The sequence below is a fragment of the Bacillus rossius genome, chromosome 2 (genome assembly GCF_032445375.1).
Source record: "Bacillus rossius redtenbacheri isolate Brsri chromosome 2, Brsri_v3, whole genome shotgun sequence".
NCBI classification, from domain to species: Eukaryota; Metazoa; Arthropoda; class Insecta; order Phasmatodea; family Bacillidae; genus Bacillus; species Bacillus rossius.
The window spans coordinates 126,359,720-126,375,638 of record NC_086331.1 but is presented as its reverse complement, the minus strand read 5'-3'; the positions used below and the strand labels follow the sequence as shown (position 1 = coordinate 126,375,638).

The following is a 15,919-nucleotide window of genomic DNA, read 5'->3' as shown; positions in this document are numbered from 1 at the left end:
TATCAGGCCGTCTTCGCCTGAATGAAAGATTCAGACTGGGTCCCAGCATGTGCGCCCTTAAGGGTGGAATCTGGGTGGCCACCAGTCATTCTGACAGTCCAGATCTTTAAGGAGGTCAAGGACCAGAATTACCGGCAGACACAGAAGGCATCCTCCCTAACGTGAAATATACCCCCATCGGGACGTTCCTATGTCATAAGGAGCGAGCCTTCGGCACCCTTCCTCCAGCCCACACGGACCAATTGTAAGTGTTTACGCCCTGCTCGAGCTGGCTGTATCTGCCCAGAACCACAGCCCCAGTCGAGCCAGAATTTAGATCGGGATCCGGGTGGTGAAACCCTTCCAATCGCGACCGGGAGAGTGGTTAGGGCTCCAGCTATGACAAGAGGCTGAAGCTGCCCATCCCAGCATCACCACCAGCTAACAGGAGAGTTGACTGTGCCCCGCTCCCTTGGAATCAGCACTGCTGGCACCTACCTCGATCCACCACATCTTTCTGGGACTCCTCAATCACCCAGTGAACCCGTGGTCCGGTGGTGGCATATCCAAACCCTCCTAGCTTTCCAGGCCAGTACCGGTGCTGTGCAGTGGCGGATACAGAAAAATCTCAAGGGGGGGGGGGGGGCGCAGGTCTACCTCTTCCACACACTCCCTTGTTACGTCACCTTGGTTGCTTGGATGCAGCCAGAGATCTTTTTCCAAGCTCTATTCGTTTCATTTACGTCTCGCCCGAATATTTGCTGTTGTTGACACACGTATTTATCCCGCCGCTAAAAGACATCTTGAGCTATTGGTGTAAAACTAATCAAGTCACATGCAAAGCTTAAAACTTTATTCAAACTGTTTCCAAGACATGAAGTCGTTAAAGGTAAGTGTATGAATGTGTATTGTATAACATCGGCGGCCGGGTGCGCGCCCTCCCCTGGCCAAGAACCATGCTTGGTGCTGGTTTTCACTGGTCAAGGGGGATGGGCGCGCCCCCTGCGCCCCCCCTATGAATCCGCCACTGGTGTTGTGTCATCGCTCATTACGTCAGTTCTTCACAGGGCTGGGGCAGCTTGCTCCAAGCGACAGGAGAACCACATGCTAATAACAATTAAGTACTCCTTTGTCCTCGTTACTGACGAAAGGGAAGTGAAACGTGAGGGCCGACTCGTGCTGCCCCGGGGTTCAGCAGCGACTTTCCCACCAGCCCCACGCGTCCTGAACAAACTCCACCAAACACTATTGACCTCAAACGTAAATAGACCTCCGATATTTTCTTCAACGCGAGCGCACTTTGTACTGCTGCCCGGGCCAAACGTCTCGGCGGCTACACTGTTTAAAACTACACGACGCTTACGGGCTTTTCACAGAAGGATGCCCCTGGAATAAACGACGAGTGCTTCGTAGCTCCTTCCAAAAAGATCTTCATAGAAACTATGCCAGAATACGATATCCTAGCTATGGGTTCTGTTCTAAAAAGCTGTGTTATTTTACACAAAATATATAGGTACCTACATCCAGTGGCGTAGCCAGGATTTGTGTATGGGGGGTGTTAAGAAGCATGTCGCCTCCCCGTAATAAAGTGGGTGGTCCGGGGGTCCTCCCCCGGGAAAATTTGGATTTTAAGGTGTAAAATAGTGCTATTTTCACAGTTTTCGGTTCTTAAATTTAAATATTGTAATGGTAAAAATTTTATTAATTTTAATATGAAAATTGTTTGAGTGATGAATAAGAAATTAATTAAGAATTGGTGCTAAGGGGGGGGGGGGGGGGGGGTCGAACCCCTAACCCCCCCCCCCCACCCAAGGCTACGCCCCTGCCTACATCAGCAAATTTCCACCGGACTAAGAGTTGTTTTCCACAGGCACATGTTGAGGTAATTTTACTCCTGTGCTCAAGTAAAAATACTTGGCGTCTTGTCGCTACGTAGTTAATAAGCTTGTACACTTATGCATGCAGATATTCGCCTCAAGTTGGGGCCACGTCTGAATGACTAAACGTTTTATCCAGCTGATGGTATGCGCCATGTTTGCTGGGAGCCCGAAAAAAAAATGTTTGAAGTGAAGTGTTTCAAGTGTGGAAGTGATTGTGTTTTACGAAGGAAAACACTTAGGTATACTAACCATCATCAGACTTGGTCAAGCACTATTTCCGCAATGGTTTGGGCGTTTCAATATGGCGATGCTGAAAGTGTCTTCAACTACAACACAGTATGCCGTCTCCTGACAATTCCTTTCTCTATTATTTGTTTTAAGATTCTAGAAACAACCCAAGATGGTTGTTGTGATTTAGAGTAAAATTAAGTAAACTCATTATCCGTAAATTCACGAATAACCTAGAAAATGTTTAACCAGTATTATTCGTAATTTAAAATGAAATTTTTAACAGTGTAGCCCCAGTATAGTTGCTCTACCGTATCGTAGCTGACAATCTTGACGGCTTGTCTGTGTATAGACAGTTACAAAATTATTGACTGAAGGCCAAGACTTTTGTGAAGAGAAAATGACATTCATGTAGCTAAAAGATTGTATTATTCTTACATAAACGACACAGAAGAAAACAAGTTAGCCTACGTAAAGCAAAACTTTTTAAATTGCATGTATTGAATTGCGGCATGGCAAAATGCAGGTGTCTAATACAACACATTAATAAACAAAAACTTCTTTGCAACCAAGAAAACAATGTAGAAATTAAACGCCAGTTAAATATTTCTTTCCATTTTTTTTTTAAATTTAGCTATTCTTGTTTTTTAATAATGCCAATATTTAAAATTATTTCTCGTAAAGCTGTTACAAATAACAACTCTATCACCACAAATATAGATCTAAAATTCATATAGATTCATACAGATTTTTAAAGGAAAAATAATCTCCTTTTTAACCTATGAATTTTTAAAGCATTGCCAGTACACCCGCAAATAGAAAGTGTTAGTCAGTAGAATTAGCAAACTGACAAGCATTTGAAAACGCATAGTTATAACCCAGAACACCTGAAATGAGTTTTCTCCTAACTGAATATGGACTATTAACAGTGGACCAAAGGTTTGATGTTCGACTCAATTTTGTATCGGGAATATATTTTTTTTCTATTTTGAAAAATTGCCTCCACTGCGAAAAAAATTGGCCAACTGAACATTAAACCTACTCAGGTTTAAGAATATAAGAAAAAATACATATTTACGGGTATCTTAGCCAAAACATTCACGTAAACATCATCCCGAGATTAAACATTTCAGCCGCTTTATACAACTAAAAAAAAAAAAGGACGAAATAAAAAATATTGTAACTTACATTACAACTTTAATTTCTTAACGCTATTTTATCTGGACTTATACTCCGATATTATACGCAATTTGGCGGCTCAAGAACACGGGGAAATTAATATATTGTTAAACTTGAACATGTAGAGTGTTAGGAAATGAAACACAGTTTAACATGGTCATTGTCAAGGTAATAAATTCACTGTTACTCACAAGGACACAAATATCAAGCCCCAAGGCAAAGCTGGAATCTCATGGTAAGGTAACGGAATTACATGAAAGCAGGTTTTATACATTTAGCAGGAAAAAAAAATGCAAACAATTTTATTTTCACGTTTAACGGAAGTACGTGCCAGCAAGGTTCCACACGTAACGGAAGAAAATGGTCAGAAGCGTTTCTACTTACAGCAGTTGGTTAACTCTCGTGTAACAGAAATATAATTTTAATGTTTAAAAGTTTGGTGGATGAAAATTATCAGTAAAGTTCCCACGTGCAGCGGAAATACATGACAAAAGTGTTTGCATGTTTAGCGGAAGGAAATGGCCAGTAAAGATTGTGCAGCGGAAATACACGACAGAAGTGTGTGCTTGTTTAGCGGACGGAAATTGCCGGTAAAGATTCCACTTGCAGCAGAAATACATGACAAAAGTGTTTGCGTGTTTAGCGGAAGAAAATGGCCAGTAAAGATTCCACGTGCAGCGGAAATACACGACAGAAGTGTATGCGTGTTTAGCGGAAGGAAATGGCCAGTAAAGATTGTGCAGCGGAAATACACGACAGAAGTGTATGCGTGTTTAGTGGAAGGAAATGGCCAGTAAAGATTGTGCAGCGGAAATACACGACAGAAGTGTTTGCTGTTTAGCGGAAGGAAATGGCCAGTAAAGATTCCACGTGCAGCGTAAATACACGACAGAAGTGTATGCGTGTTTAGCGGACGGAAATGGCCAGTAAAGATTGTGCAGCGGAAATACACGACAAAAGTGTTTGCTGTTTAGCAGAAGGAAATGGCCAGTAAAGATTCCACGTGCAGCGGAAATACACGACAGAAGTGTATGCGTGTTTAGCGGAAGGAAATGGCCAGTAAAGATTGTGCAGCGGAAATACACGACAGAAGTGTTTGCTGTTTAGCGGAAGGAAATGGCCAGTAAAGATTCCACGTGCAGCGCAAATACACGACAGAAGTGTATGCGTGTTTAGCGGACGGAAATGGCCGGTAAAGATTCCACTTGCAGCGGAAATACATGACAGAAGTGTGTGCATGTTTAGCGGAAGGGAATGCCCAGTAAAGATTCCACGTGCAGCAGAAATACACGACAGAAGTGTTTGCATGTTTAGCGGAAGGAAATGGCCGGTAAAGATTCCACGTGCAGCGGAAATACATGACAGCAGGGTTTGCGTGTTTAGCGGAAGGGAATGCCCGGTAAAGATTCCACGTGCAGCAGAAATACACGACAGAAGTGTTTGCGTGTTTAGCGGAAGGAAATGGCCAGTAAAGATTCCACGTGCAGCGGAAATACACGACAGAAGTGTTTGCGTGCTTAGCGGAAGGAAATGGCCAGTAAAGATGCCACGTGAAGCGGAATCGGACAGTTGTTTTGGTCTTCCAGTACGCGGACTGGAAGCCGAGCCGAATCCAGTGGGACGCAAAGGGAGACAAAGGCAAGGCAGCCGGCAAGCTAGTTCCGTGTCTGCGGGGTAAGGAATCGTGAAGAACCGCTACGAGCATCAAGGCTGGACTGTGTAAGTGATCCTGCGGTGTATACCGCCCGCCTTCTGCAGAGCTGGAGGTCCGACCCTGAACCCTGAGGAATCGAACAACCCGCGGGCGAGCTATTCGCGGACAATCCCGGCATTCGCCCTGGTCTTTCCACGGCGCGTGAGTCTTCTGCTAGAGCAGACTGGGTCCTGGGGCTGCGGTTCTGCATCGACCGCTTGGATAGTTTCGCCTTTCACTGAGGACAGGCCACCTGCCGCTCCATCCCCTATGGATAGGGGCATGCATATTTCGCGAAAAGATTCTGAGACTAGGTGAAAGTTAAAACAATGTATCACCGTTTGTGTGTCCTGATTTGGTGGTTTTCCTTTAGGTACCTGTCGATTGTTAAACCACCAATCAAAGCTTTTCAGCGCGGAAGCAGACGCGTCCTTAGTGGCTCGGCCAAATAAGGCCAACGACTTCTCTCGCCGACGTCCGCCAATCACAATGAGTAAACAGCTGGTGCGGGTATACCTTGTTGCAGTCTAAGAGGCGTTCAGATTTATTCGCGAAAAATGCCTGCCCCTACCTATGGAAAATACCTGAAAAATTCGCGGGTTCATTTCGTGTTATGCTAAAATTCAAATAATGATACCTTAGTGCTGTTTCTGTCATTGGTTCACTGTTAAACTGGAGGACTGAGGGCCAATTAGAGACCCTCACTCATAGAAGTGTCGAATCACAGGCCACCCAGACGAGACGACTCACAAGTCAGCAGCCAATGAACAGTTGGTATTTGCCCGAGTGTGCAGAGGATATTGGAGTCCATCCTGGAGGTCATTGAACCCGAGAATTTTTCCTGTCTCTACCTATGGAGTGATGTACGACGTGCCAGCTCGCGATTAATTAACCTCATTAACTTAGTACAATTGTTCTCTCGTATGCGTTCAACGCCGTCTTCGTCCCTAACGTTAAGCACGCGTGCTGACTGGTGGATTGGTGCTGTCGCTCACCGCCAGGGGTGCCAATCCAGACGCGCGCATACACCAATGCGAGCCGCCGACCGCCGCATGCCCCTGACAACTCTTCTTCCTGGACTACCTTCTCGTCCTGTGCCGAACCTACCTGCTCGAATCTTGCAGTTATTTAACCACGCATGAATGAGCCCAGGATTTTTCCTGTGTCTATGCAGGGTTCACCCAGGGCCCAACTTAACTAGTTATAATCTAGAGCTTAAGATAGGGGAGTTAGTCCTGGCATCAGTTACTGCCATGGCTGGCCAATTCCCGATAAATCTCACGATGCATGATACAATTCCTGCATGGCTGAAACCCAGCATGATTAGACTCAAAGGCTTCGGCCTCGGACGCACGGGACATAGCCATGCTGGCAATAAAGCCTTTGATTCTGCAATGGTTTCCCGGACCCTTCCGAAGAATGGCGATGAAGTGAGAGCTCAAAATGCAGTTCTAAACTCAAATTTTCTGTGAATCGAATTCGGGACCTTTATTTTTTATAAACTCGCAAAAACAGCAGAGAATTTAGTTTTACCTAAACACAAAAAAAGGTTACGTTGTAAATATATATATATATATATATATATATATATATACATACACATACATACCTTTGTATAGAATAAGAATTAAAAAGGTGTTTAAATTTAAATATTATAGATGCAATTAAATTAATCAAAGAAAATTCTTAATAGAACTTTTGAAAATTCGCTGTTCATGACCGCATGTAAATCAACTAATACAACACGTGGTTAGCACGATGTTAAGTAGCCAGTGAGAAAATAAGTACTTATGTATTGTAACGTACCATTAGAAGAGCGATTAACTGATTACTGACGTGGAGATCGATGTAAGTAGTATCATTATGGCGAATCTAGAGCAGTCTTCATGCTGCGTAGCATGGAGTTGGTCTTTGACAGAAGATCATCTTGGTATTCAAGCGACTTTGTCCTTAAAAACTGACCTTGAAATGTCATACTTTTGGTGAAATTTGTCACTAGTGAAATTTGACACTCCAGTTATGTTTACACCCACAAGCTGGGAAAAAAGTTATTTAAAAATAATATTTGATGTCACCCATTTATCGGAAGTCCACGTATTAAATTCTGGAATGTAGTGTCAGGGTTTGTAGTACATAATGTGAAATAAGATCAAGGGGAAAAAAATTAAAAATTAATTTCATCGCGAAATACACACTCAGGGGTGCATATGTGTAAAATACGGCTATCATTGCAAGCTTTATAAAAACGAAGTTCTATTTATTTTGGGTTACACATTTGTTTAGTGGTTTTCGTGAATTTTAATTCGCTTGAGAAGAAAATAATTTAGTTAAAAAGCCCGCCTTAACCTGTTTGATATTATAGAAGATTTTCTCGCACGGTGGTTGGCTGGTTCTTGCACGCTCGGCTCAGGTGGAACGTGACAATTTTTCGTGCGTGCAGTGGGCGTTCATTGATTTATAAGACGTTATGACGTCAATAAACTTATGTGATATGTACGGAAAGCAAATGATAATTTCTGAACCATGTAACAAAACCGTTAAACAATATTTTAGATTAAATGCGTTCTATTTCTTTTAGTGACTTAATCTGATTTAAACGTAACAAAATGAAAAAAAATTTCAAAATTAAATCAGTTTTGTGGAAGACACTTTAGCGTGTTTTTTTCCATTAAGGTTACTATTATTTTTTTTTTAGTTAACTTCAAATGGTACTGTGTAAGATTTGATAGACTTTTGTATTTAACGGTAGTGAATAAATAAATCAGTTACATTTTTCTGGTGTAAAACACTAACATTTATTTTAATTTAACAACGTTTTTCGTAAATATTTATGATGGGGGGAAATCACTCATCGTGAACTTTATAATTCTACTTATATCTTGAGAAAATTTATTTCACAATTATAATTTCTTAGTCACCTCTCACTCGTTTTTTCTTAAAAAGCTTTGAAGTAATATATTATTGCCAATAAATACATTTTAATTGTTTGTATTATAATTCGAAACACATACTTTGTGCAATATTGAATATTAAATACAAAGTAATGTTCCAAATATTTTTAATGCGTTGTTTGTTTAGACGGTTTATTTAGTAGGGTGTTCCGTCCCGCGGTATGCACAGAGGAACAGACCCTCAGAACCACCCAGTGCTACACGGTGCTCCTAAATATGAGCCATGCCGGTGGTTGGAATCGAACCCAAGACCCTGGCCACAGAGATCATAAACACCGATGCGCCAACTTATTCTCAGCCGTACAATGCCGCACAATCCTTACACTTGCACGTAAATTTTTTTTATCCATGGTGCCAAACTGTGATGTTTTTAAGACAAACAACCTTGCTGCTACGTGACATGTTTGCTAGAGTTCTCAGCATAAGCAATCGCATGTGCTTTAGATATTGAATTTTTGAAGTACGCATTTATTCCTTCAATTATGTATTGGATGTTATCTTAAGCGCAGTTTGGAAAATTAGCTACGAGCCTAAAGTCACTGCGATTAATTAACTATAACACGGAGATAACATTGAGCGCTCTTTGCATGGTGTTACGAGTGCCCTCTCTGTTGAAATGAACCGTGCCGATAGTGATAGCAGTTTTATTTGCATGAATTCATTTAAGTAAACATCAAATATATCTGTTGGCAAGCCACAAAAGTCTCCTCATTACAGTGCGATCGGAAAACCTATCTCTTGTCTCCTTATGACCATCGAGAGAGAGAAAGAGAGAGAGAGAGGTCGAAAGGCAGACAGAAAGACAAATAAAAGTACCATAAATCATTCACTTACGCCATGCTGGAAGAGAGAGAACATGATTTTAGACTTTACTGTTAACGAAAAAAATTACGTTCCACCAAGGTCGGGAGACGACACGAGGACCGTAATGTTTAGTTGCTAGATCTTGTCAGAAAACGATAAGCCCTCAAGAGTCCTCCCACATGTAGACTGTAAAATTTTTTTTGTACTTTTAGAAGGATAGTTGCCAACGATATCACTTATAAAATTATTGCAACGCACAGTTTTGTACCATTTGCAAATTTTACAAAGATATGCCTTGCAGTTTTACAAGTGATATCGTTGTCAACTGAGTTTCCAAAGGATTTTTCTTGTAAAACGTACAAAAAAATAGTTTACAGTGTAGCTGTATCACGTTACTAAGGCAGACGAGCAAGAATTCAAGTTCAAAGTCCAACAGCCTCCAAGCACAAGGTTCCGTACCATCTCGAGGGCCGTGGCGCTTGAAGTGGTAGAACCATAGATAATGTATTCAAGGACTACTGTCAGCAAATACGTACAACGTATCTACTTTCGTCTACATTAATTCGACATGCTTACTGATACCGCAATACGCTTAAAAAGCAGTACATCAGTTATCTTCAGATCTGATTGATTAATTATTTTAAAATTTATATTTAAATTATTCGCATACTATTTTAAGGAGAAACTCTCTTGAAACATGATTATGTGATTTTTGTGTCCGAAGAAAAAAAATATATTTCACCACAGCTAAGTGGTTACAACCTACAGTGTGCATACCAGTAAACGAATAGAAACAAGGATTACAACAATAAGTACTAATTATTTGTTGGGTTTCACAATCCGTGTTGCTTGATTCCCACGGCAGTGTCTGAAACCCGACCGAGGTTTCCTTGGCAGCGTGATTCTGCAATGGTTCGTCGTTGCCATCCGCTGGCTGGCGAAGGACCACACGGCGACCAGTCCCGAACCAGGGAAGGACATTTCCTTCAAGGGAAAGTTCAACAACCCAACCGGGTATCAAAACCAGATCCTTCGGTTCTCCGCCGGTCCTGAACACTGAGCCAAACAGCCGGTTTTACGAGACAGCCATTTCAATTGCGTTGTAGAGAACACGCCAGTACTTTTATTTATTTATTTTATTTTATACACGAACAAAATTCAGCACTAGGCCGGTTTACAATTTACTCGTGTTATTACACTACATTATAAAAATAAAACACTTTTACACTGACCATTGGGACCACACTATTGAATACAATAAATTAAGGAAGCTTAATGAATAATATAAATGAAGAAAAAACAGTAAAAACTATTCCAAAAAATCACTTGGAAAAATAAAACATAAATGTAAGGGTTCGTGGCTATATAATACAGTATGCCACATCTGTAAAAATAGTCTGTTGTAATATTTACTGGGTAGGTCACATTTCCAGTGTGCAGTCACCATTATTGTGTCAGAGTTGCAGCTGACTGTTGCTGACTATAGTTAAAGTTGGGCGGCAGTGTGAAATATCGCACGATCTTGACTGAACTGATGAAATTGTCAAACACGAGAAAAAAATAACAAGGGCCAATGAGATAACAACACAATCGAAAAAAAACCACACACAGGGCAACATAGAAGTCATACATATTAAATCAACAGCGATCCTATCAGAAAAATAGCCATTGCGAAGTAACGAGCTTAAAAACACAGGGCCTTGACTGACTATATTTGGCTGCTAGGATCTCTGACAAGTCGTAAGCTGTTGTATTTTTTTTGTTTAAAAAAAAATGTGTCTTGTTTATTATTTTGAGTTGTACTGTCGTTCGTAACTGTTTTGTTGACTCATGACAACCAATGGAAAGCATTTATGCTAACTCCTATTACATTTAGGAAAGTATATATTTTTAAAAAATTTGAAGTTCATGTGAGCAGCAACGAAATGTCAGAGTGATATATTTGCCGGATAGGCATTCTTTGATAGTATCTTTGAAAGATTTGTGCAATGGGAGTGCATGACTTGATGTAAGCTTTTGGACATAGGCCTACGCCATTGCTAAGCATTTTTTATGTTTATAGTTTTTATTCTACAGAAAAAGTGCTTAGCAATGGCGTATGTCCAAAAGCTTACATCAAGTCATTCTTTGATAGGACACACACTCTAAAGTTCTCGGGTTCATATCCAGTGTTTTTTGACGGGTAAACATCTTATCTCTCGGCGTTTGGTAGGAGTAATTTCGTGAAGGGAACGGAAGTTGAAGATAAAGTACAACCACCCTCCCGAAGTCATCAAGATGTCAGACCCATGAGTAGCAACACAGGCTAAACCCACATGCAGTAACGTTCGTAAACACTAGGGGACATACCAAACGTACTGGTGGGCCAAATGAAACTTCATGATAGTGAAACTACCTTGGCATATATTTGGTAAGCTGAAATGGTGATAAAAAAAAGTAATTACGTGTTTTAAAATACATAAGAAAACCGGCATTACACTAAATATGATAAATATTTGTTTTTCTTATAAATTACCAACAGGTTCGTTAGTGTCGGCCTTCGTAGCGCAGTAGGCAACGGGGGTTCTGGGTTCGAATCCCGGGTAGGACATGGATGTAATTTGTGTTGTCCTCATCGTCTCCTTGGTGCTTGCCCATACACCAACAACTAACTACAACTACAATTTCACAACGACGCGGGGTTACATAAAAAAAATCATTAAGGGGGGAAGATGATTGACACATAGGTGACTGTCAAACTTACCGATGTGCCACCCATCTTTTAAGAAAAAAAAAAGAAAAGTTAGCACAGCGCTAAAGCGCGCGCTTGTGAAGTTGAAGTTCAAATTTTCGACGTGGTTCAAACCACGTCACTGGGGAAAAAAAATATTTTTACGTTTTTAATAACGCAATAATATATTATGTAATAACAATTGTTACAGAAAAAATACTAGAGGTAGCAGCATCATCTTACAAAAAATATAACCGCCTTTCTTGATTTTCTCAAGTACTTGCGATTATTTCTTGTTGTGATCATTAAAGTTTACTAAATGTATTCCAGGATAGCTTCGCTGTCATAAAGTATTATTCGGCACACCAACACACTTGGTTCGTCCCCCGATATTCCACGAGACTGAATATACAAGAGTTAACAGCGCCAGACGCGAGTCCGCCATCTTGACGAAATCAACGAAAAAGTGAGCTCTGCGCATGCGCGTAATTAAACAAAAGAACGTGAACAGATGGGACACCAAAATCGGTTCCCTAAAAGTAGGGGACTGGCCGTGTCCTATCGTACACTAGGAATACGGTTGGGCTACAGGTGTAGTACACTCAACAACCAAACCCTCATTTTTTGTGTCTTGGAATACCGATCTAAAAGCGCGGAGGCACTAAGGGCGACACTGGCTCGCGCATCGCACGCATCTTCGCCTCTACGCGCCAGGCACAGAACTGGCGTGCAGTCTTCACGTCGGTAGCGCGTCTCTACGAGACTTTTAGCGGTGACCCTACCATTTTATGAGGGAACACTAAAGACAAAGGCTGTATGCTCGTCACTATACCACTTGCAATACCAGCGTTCAGAAGTTTCCGCACATAAAATCTCTCGCCTCTTTTAATGACCGAAGAATTCACGTTAAAACAAAACCTTGAAAGGTAACTTGTATGGGCAAGTGGAATGGCTCTTATATACAAGACTTGATGTAAGCTTTTGGACAAACGCCATTGCTAAGCACATGTATGTCTGTAGAAGAAAACTACAAAAAACCGAAAAGACAAAAACACAAATTAAGCAAAAAATTGCTGTTGTCAATAGGATATATATAAACACCACAAAATATTCCATAACAGGAACATGGTCAACAAACAAAGAAAAATGGACTAACAGAACGAAAAAAAAAAACCCACAAATGATGACAGCACTAAAATATTGAACCCAAAAAAATTCAGCACAACAGTTGAAACGAGACAAAAACACGACAAAACGAAAATACGAAACAAACACAATATTTTTCCAAAACAGAAGAGAACGAAAAATAAATAAATCGAATGGCCATGAGGAGACCCCATCTGCTCACGCCTGGTCACGAGGCGAGTGAGGTGACCACTCCCGCACAAGGAAACACACAAAACATCGCCAGTCAAGGGCGCATGAGTCGGGAACCATGCCAGCATTCTGCCCGGAGTGATTTAGATCGTCGTCATACAAACAGCGCAGTGGCAGTTCTTTGGAGCGGCGCTCTGTGGCTCGGCACGCTCCATAGTCCGGCACGCTCCATAGTCCGGCACGCTCTGTAGTCCGGCACCGCTCTAGCCGCTGGCGCTCGGATTATTTTCGGGTGTCTTCCGGCTGTTGACCCGCCAGGGAATATTACTGCGCTGCAGGCGTATTTTTTTTGTGTGTAAACATCTTAGCTCTCGGTATACGACATTGGGTAGGCGTGATGTCGTGAAAATCGAACTGAGGTCGATGAACGGAAATGTGATACACAGATGGCGGCAAGCGCGGCTCCAGAAGGGGGGCGGTGGGGGCGACAGCCCCAGCCGAGACCAATTTTATTGATTAGTGTATATTAATGTTTACTTAAATATTTAATTTCATATGTTAAACTTTTATCTCATCTAAAGTTGCATGGAGCTACTAAGGTTCTGTATTTGAAACCTGTAATTTGTAAATAATATTCCAAGGCCAATTAGGAGCACAACTGCAGTGAGCGCATTTGTAAACCTCAATGGACATGGATCAAATCTCGTCAATGGAAATTTTTTTGACGTGACAACGTATAATAAATCGATGAACGCTGGCTGCACGCACAAAAAAGTGTCCCGTAACGCACATTGTCCCGGTACGCTGTGTACCGTTACGCTCATTGTACGCTTGCGCCGCATCTATCTCTCTTCCACTCGATTGGAACAACAATCGATTTGACTTTTTTCGAGGCACATTAAACTTCAAACACTCCCATTCGTTTCCTTCTTTTCCTATCATCGTCCTATCCTTGACAGAATAAATCAGATTGGAAGAAGTTAAATAGCAAACATGTATAAAAGTTATAGTTAAAATAATCTGTTCGTTAAAGTAATAAACATATTTGAATTAATGAGTGCAAATAAAAGTAAATTTATCAATTAAATTTTAGATTTCATTTCACTCCTTTGTATACATACAAAATAGTGATAGTTCAATAAAAATGATTCAATTTTATTTATAAAAGTATGCAATCATTTCATCAATGTTTTGTTATGACGTTGTCACGTTAAACTATCGTCCGTAAACCGACTATACAGACAACCGAATTTTTAAACAACGTTAAAATATTATAGGTTTGATAATACTGTTCAACAGCTCACTTAGGTTAAGGTTTGTTTGTAGGAAGTATTTAAAGACTGATTTTAGTCGTTTAGGCAAAAACAAATTAACAAACATGTACTTAGTATTATAATGTGAATTATTAAATGTTTAAGGTTTATATTTTAGTAATGCCATAGAAGTAAAACTTCTACCGTGTGCGGAAACATTTATAGTAGTAACAGTTTGGTGCGTTTAAACAAGGTGGGCAGTATTTTAAAAACATCCCTTGTCAAAGATCAGGTTCAAATCAAGGTGTTATCGGATCCGTTTCTAATTGTTTTAAATTTTCCAGTTGTTTCGTGCTGCTCTGCTATCTGCGTTTGACAGCGAATCCCAGCAGCGGGCGCAGAAAGTGTGTTGTTCGCGTCCAGAAATTTTCGGTATTTGAAAAGCGACCATCAGCTTATTTATCCCGTTCAGCATTATCTCAGATACATTTCGTATTGTTACAGACCGGAAAAATTCGCGGATTAATTTCGTGATATGCTGAAATTCAAACTTGTGTACATTTCTGCTGGTTCTGCTATTGGCTCGCGGTTTAACTGGAACTCTCTGAGCCAATGAGAGACTATCGACCAAAGAAGCGTCGAATCACGAGCTACCCCGTGGAGACGCCTCACAATTTAGTACCCAATGAACACGCGTGTTTACTTGAGATGTGCAGAGGATAATGGAGACTATCCTAGAGGTCATTTAATCCGCGAATTTTTCCGGTCCCTACGTATTGTATATTTATCTGCAACACGAACAACGCGAGAACATATTGATGCACCTGTTTACCGAGGTTAGATGTTTACACATCACTGGCGATTACCGAAAGACTCACTCATAGTTTTTGAAGTGAAAACTTCTTTATCCGCGTTGAGCCTTTTTTTTTTGGTAGGGAAAAAACTTTTGGTTTCGCGTCACCGACATGCTAGTGACGTGTTGCGTCAGACTGGCGAATCGCAGCGGCCTGTGTACGTGTATACGCATGTATAGGTACACTAATACATTGTATATACTCGACTGTATCATGTGCGTGTTGGACTCTTTTTTGGATGGGTAAAATCTTGTGATTTTGTATGACCGACATGCAGTAGTAGCAGTAAGTGAAGTTAATTTGACCACGTGAATACATGACCTAGGTCTGACATCACTGGTAAGTCATAGCTAGGTAATGAATTTTTACATACCACTGACATTTGTTGTGACTAAAAAATTATGTAAGGATAAATGATATCAGGTTGACATCGTACTGATATAATACCAAAATCATTTTCTTACGTAGGTACATTTGACGTAGAAATGATGTCAGATATTACACATTTACAAACCAAGTTTTAAGTTTTCACTTCTGTCGACAGTCCCCATGACTGGCAATTTTTTTTGACGTTGACGTCTTATAAATCGATGAACGCCGGTTGCACAAACGAAAAATTGTCACGTTCCGCCTGAGCCGAGCGTGCAAGAACCAGTCAACAACCGTGCGAGAAAATCTTCTATAATATCAAACAGGTTAAGGCGAGCTTTTTTTAAACTAATTGTTCGTAATTATATTTAAACAAATCGTTTGAATTAAATTTAAAAAAAAACTGTAAGTAATATTTGAAAATTAAAAAGTATGCAATTTTCCATCAATGTGTTCTTATGACGTTATCACGTAGAATTATCGTCCGTGAACCGACTTTACAGACAACACCCGTTTTTGTTAATTGTGGAATTGGTAGAGACCTGAAAAATTCGCGCTTTCGATGACCTCCAGGATAGAATCCACAATCTCCAACACACTCAGGCAAATGCCACCTGCTCATTGGTTACTGACTCGTGACACGTGTCAACTGGGACGCTTGCGATTCGATACTTTTTTGGTTGAAGGTTTTCCATTGGCTCA

The 15,919-nt window shown here is 40.8% G+C and overlaps 1 protein-coding gene across 3 annotated transcripts in view; it reads right to left on the bottom strand.

Moving 5' to 3' along the window:
• Nucleotides 1-15,919, bottom strand: part of LOC134529791 (scavenger receptor class B member 1-like) — a 259,546-nt gene that overhangs the window by 116,795 nt on the left and 126,832 nt on the right. The window lies entirely within an intron of this gene.